Here is a 6,000-nt window from a genome sequence, read left to right as displayed (position 1 = left end):
TCTAAGTTGTGGGATAAAATTGAGGCAGAGGCAGCCAGAAGGGGACAGAGGGGAGTAGCCTCCTCTGCACCCTGGTGACATACCCCTACTCCAAGGCCCTGCATGTGTGGGTGGTTGTGGTGGAGCGGGAAGAGGGAGGCAGCTGGAGATGGGGAGGGAAGGAAGGGAGGGGCAAGTGACCCCTCCCTGGGGCCAGCTCCCCCGCTGACCCCAGTAGGCACCCCCATACTCCGCGACCCGCCAGGGAAAGGGGGCCCAGGCCCATCCAGACCGGGGCCCAGTGCAGCAGCGCCGCCCGGCCCCACAGAGCCCGGGACAGTTCACCCAACCCCACCACAGAGAAAACTGCACCCACCCCATCATCCACTCATCTTCCAGACTACATAAGACAATAGACGCCCAGGCTGAGATCTTCCTCCACCTCTCCTGTATCTCCCCCTCCTGCAGAGAGAGTTCTTGAAGAGAGGAAAGCTCCTGCAAGATGTGACAATCTCCCCCACCAGTTGAAGAGCCCCCCAGGTGGCTTGACGCACCGGCGGCACCCTGCGCCAGGGCTGGGCCCCCATGCACCCACCCGCCCACAACCCCGGCAAAACACCAACCAGGACCCAAGCCCCCGATGCCCAGGGGATGTCCAGGGGTCCCGATGTCCAGGGGTCCCAAAGCTCAGGGGAGGGCAAGCCCAGGCTTGTACTCTATAAAGGTGTGTGTGTGAAGAATGCTCCTCGGATCAGCCTTTAGCATAGGATGCAATATGCTGATCTCCAGATTCATCTGTAATGAAAATTGGTAATAAAACGATTGTGTAAACCTTGGAAACGTCTCTGCGTGATCTTTACCAAGACAAAAGAATCAGAGACTGGTGTTGTCTCCCACACTAGACAGCACAATACAGTATATTGGCCATCTTTACAGTCTAGGGGATAAAAGTTATATTCATGAAATTAAAGTAATCTAGTGTAGCTCTGCAATATGATAACATTATAATATGTTATCAAGATACCAGCATCAGGACCCAAGATATACGTTTGCACTAATTTTGGCTGCTGAACTTGGGTAGTGTAAGATCCATTTCCAAGAATTTTGTGCATCATAGTAAGATAGATTAGAGAGCTCCATAGAGCTCCACACATTGCTGCAAAACACTAATACACAGGTAGTATTAATTACATGATAATGACTAAATAAAGACTGGACCTTTTCTATAGTAACCCATCCACATTAAGGCCCTTTCACATTGGACATTGCACACGCAGCATTGCGCTCTGAACCCATTCGTGTCTGTTATTTACACCGCACATTAACGGTTTCCTGCTGCATCGACCAAAGCACAGCGCAGAGTAGTCGCACTTTCTGCAGCCAAAATTCAGCTGTGTTGAACATTGCACTGTGACGTACCTTCATGTAACCAATAAAAACCAGCAGGGCTGGACTGCCTACAAGGTTTCACAGCTACATTCAGAGCAAAACATGAACTACCCCCATCTTAGAGGAACACCAGTGCAGTTCCTGCAGTTCCAGTAACTGCCAGTTTGAGACTTACAAGATATATAAAGACCAACCCATTAATGAAATCATGTGTTCTAGTAATAATATAAGATGGCATTTATTGGGCTGTCTGTTGGGAAATTCACAACAGAGCAACAGAGTGGATAATGCAGGAATAAATAGATATAACATACCAACAATTATGCAATACAAGAACAGGAGAAGAAAAAAATCCTGTAAAGTACCTTTTTATTATTTTGAGGTGCTCCTTTTTTGTGCAGGTAAGTTTGTTGTAAAAAAATCATATCTACCGTATTTCCCGGACTACAAAGCGCACCTGAATATTAGCCGCACAAGCTAAAATCAGGGGAAAATCCTGTTTTGTACATACATTAGCCGCACCTGACTAAAAGCCGCAGGTGTTTCAATGTTGACTTATCATATGTAAGAGAATATGCACAAAGGGAATTGTCAGGAAAGAGATGGCTGTTTGGAGACACACCCCTTTTATTACTATTTTGAAAAACAAGTTATGGGTACATATTTGCATAACTTTTTAGGTATATGTACAAGTAGTGGTAATTACAAGTACGAAACATGTACTGTGCTTCATAAATGAGTAACAAATGTAGTACATAACAATCAGCACACCAGAAAAATAGATTCAGCCTACCTTTTAGGCTCAGGTGCAGTGACACGGCTTTAACAAGAAGAAAAGTCAGTCATTCACCACCATCTTCCTGCACACTAAAACCACCAAAGTCCTCTTCTCCAGTGTCGGATACGAACAGGCTCAGGGTGGCTACGTCAGCCACTCTCAGCTGTTTTCCTTCGTTGTCACTTTCAAAACCAAACAAATCCTTGTTGTCAGTGTCAGAGTCGAACACCCTCAGAAGGGCCGTGGCGGTGTCCTCCTCTCCATCATGCAGCAGTCCAGCTCTTCGAAATCCGTTGGTGATCATGGATGTTTCCACGCTGTCAGATTCCACCGCACTGTAAAATCTAATTAGTTCCCAGAACTCAAAAAAATTGAGGAAACTCGTTGCCTCAAAAAAACTAAGTAAAGCTTACTTAAGATGACTGTTAGGACAACTTACACATTGCAAGTCTGCAGTATTAAGAATAACTTGATATTTCTGACTGTACAATTTTAATTGTTTACCTACTGACAACCAGTGTTGGGTAAGTTACTTTAAATTAGTAACTTAGTTACATTACTAGTTACTTCTATCAAAAGTAACTCAGTTACTTCAAGTTACTCATTACTTTCAGAGTAACTAGTTACTAGGGAAAGTAACTTTGGTTTTACTCAGAATTCTCTTGTTAATGTGTTGCTTCCGTAACTGGATACCCAGCAAGATTGCCAGTCTTCTAGCTTGCTTACTTGCCACAAGTGCACTGTGCCACCTACCAATAGAAAGGAAAAAATAATGTGCATATTTCCACGAGAGAAATCCCACGCCTGATTCTATTCTAGCCTGCTTTTTACATGCAACACAAAAACTGCAGTCGTAGTGCTTTCGATTGTACTCAGAACTCGGAAATTCTGCCTTCTGAATAGGAAGATGTAGGTAACACCAGACTGCAGATGAGCTGCATACAGGGCTGGACTGGGACAAAAAAATCGTCCCGGGCACTTTGACTAGAGACCGGCCCACCATTATAGGAAAAATCATAAAGCCTTTGAATGAAAATAAACACTGTTGTGACAGTGATGTACACTGTTTTGATGGTATATATGTATCAATCTATCAATTGTTTGTTGTAAGACTGATAATTATTTTTTTAAAAGTGAGACATTTTAAATGAGAATAAGAAAGTATTTCCTTGTGCCCCCCTTTCCCTTTTAATTCCCTACATGGACCCCTGGCAACACTTTGCTAGACCCGCCCCTGCACAGTTACCAGCTGTCAGCTGCTTAGAAAAGGATCCTGGTGTTTTTTGTCTCTCAGAAACAGTTCATAACTTCCCTTCAACTCATTCATGTCACCTAAAAGGTAAACCTGTTTCTCCATCACAGCTCTGATGATCCAGTAAGGACATCTCCTGGTTTCATCTTCATGTTTCCCTCTCATCACATAACCAAACCGATATCATGACCAGCAGCTTTACAGCTGTGGCTCCAGCAAACATCAGCTGATACTAGAAATTAATATTAAATAAATTCTAACAACAGCTGATCAAGCTTAAACGTGCTGCTGTTGTTTAGTACCGCGACATCCGCTGGTTTCCTCTTTCTGGCGCAAAGTGGATGATAAACAAGCAAGAGAGACGATCAGCTGATCATTGATCAGTTTCATGATTGAAGTAGAAACAGGAGAGAGATGGTGAGAGGATGAGAGAAGAAGAGGCAGCTGTGCAGCGTAAACACAGAATAACTCCAGCTTTGTGTCTTTTTCATTGTAGCTGAAGTCCGGGACAAACTGTTCCTTTTCACCTCAATAAGAAATAATTTCTCTGAATACCAGACGATTCCGTTTTTTACGGGATGGTTGGCAACTCTAATAATTAACCTTATGAACAAAATAAAGTTCAACATCAGTAACATAGCACCCACCCAGCTGTATAGAAACTCCGTCATGCTAGCTAGCACGCAGTACGAAAAAGTCAGCATAACGAAAATAAACTCCACCTAAACTTGGTTCATATCTGACCCAGATGGACTGCAGGTCATAACTTCTTACCTGAAGTTCAGTTCACCTGACACTCTTGGACCAGCGCCGCTTCGGGTCTCTCCTCTTGCCTCCCTTTTCCTTCATCCACCTGCTGGCTTCCACCACTTGCTAATGTTATTGAATCTGTGGAAGCTCCGCGATAGCCACCACACGAAGTAACGAATAACGAGCCTATCTAAATCCCAGTAACAAATAATGTTAAATAATTGGCATAATAACTAGTTACCGTGCTCGTTACCACAATAATAACGTAGTTACTGTAACGCGTTACTTAATAACGCGTTAGTCCCAACACTGCTTTACACACACATAAAAGGGCATTTATGGACATTGCAGGATTCCCTGGCGTTGTGGGTGTAATTGATGGAACACATGTGAGAATAATTGCGCCATCAGAGGACGAGGCTGTCTTTGTTAACAGGAGGAATTTCCACAGCATCAATGTGCAAATAGTGTTCAATGCGGCCTGTAAGATTTTGGACATTGTGGCTAAATGGCCAGGCTCCACACATGATGCGACAATGCTCTCTGAGAGTGCCATCGGTGTGTTTTGGATCATTGTCATGTTGGAAGACCCAGCCTCGTTTCATCTTCAAAGTTCTCACTGATGGAAGGAGGTTTTGGCTCAAAATCTCACGATACATGGCCCCATTCATTCTGTCCTTAACACGGATCAGTCGTCCTGTCCCCTTGGCAGAAAAACAGCCCCATAGCATGATGTTTCCACCCCCATGCTTCACAGTAGGTATGGTGTTCTTGGGATGCAACTCAGTATTCTTCTTCCTCTAAACACGACGAGTTGAGTTTATACCAAAAAGTTCTACTTTGGTTTCATCTGACCACATGACATTCTCCCAATCCTCTGCTGTATCATCCATGTGCTCTCTGGCAAACTTCAGACGGGCCTGGACATGCACTGGCTTCAGCAGCGGAACACGTCTGGCACTGCGGGATTTGATTCCCTGCCGTTTTAGTGTGTTACTGATGGTGACCTTTGTTACTTTGGTCCCAGCTCTCTGCAGGTCATTCACCAGGTCCCCCCGTGTGGTTCTGGGATCTTTGCTCACCGTTCTCATGATCATTTTGACCCCACGGGATGAGATCTTGCGTGGAGCCCCAGATCGAGGGAGGTTATCAGTGGTCTTGTATGTCTTCCATTTTCTGATGATTGCTCCCACAGTTGATTTTTTCACACCAAGCTGCTTGCCTATTGTAGATTCACTCTTCCCAGTCTGGTGCAGGTCTACAATACTTTTCCTGGTGTCCTTCGAAAGCTCTTTGGTCTTGGCCATGGTGGAGTTTGGAGTTTGACTGTTTGAGGCTGTGGACAGGTGTCTTTTATACAGATGATGAGTTCAAACAGGTGCCATTCATACAGGTAACGAGTGGGGGACAGAAAAGCTTCTTACAAAAGACGTTACAGGTCTGTGAGAGCCAGAGATTTTCCTTGTTTGAGGTGACCAAATACTTATTTTCCACCCTTATTTACGAATAAATTCTTTACACATCCTACCATGTGAATTCATGGATTTTTTTTTCCACATTCTGTCTCTCACAGTTGAAGTGTACCTCTGGTGCAAATTACTGACCTCTGTCATCATTTTAAGTGGGGGAACTTGCACAATCGGTGGCTGACTAAATACTTTTTTGCCCCACTGTACCTTTATGTTCGTTCACCAACTGGGCCAGCAACAAACCTTGCTCCTCAGTCCAGTTCGGCTTGCGAGTCCTTTTTTCTCTCCATTTTCTGTGTTTGTAGGATATTTGTTAACAAGCCTTTATAAATAGACCAGCCAGCAATCACAGACATTGATAAAAGCTGAGCCGTGTTACCCTC

The sequence above is a fragment of the Rhamphochromis longiceps genome, linkage group LG3 (assembly GCF_057381845.1).
Source record: "Rhamphochromis longiceps isolate RC_006_pf linkage group LG3, R_longiceps_female_GT1.1, whole genome shotgun sequence".
NCBI classification, from domain to species: domain Eukaryota; kingdom Metazoa; phylum Chordata; class Actinopteri; order Cichliformes; family Cichlidae; genus Rhamphochromis; species Rhamphochromis longiceps.
This window is presented reverse-complemented; position numbering follows the sequence as displayed.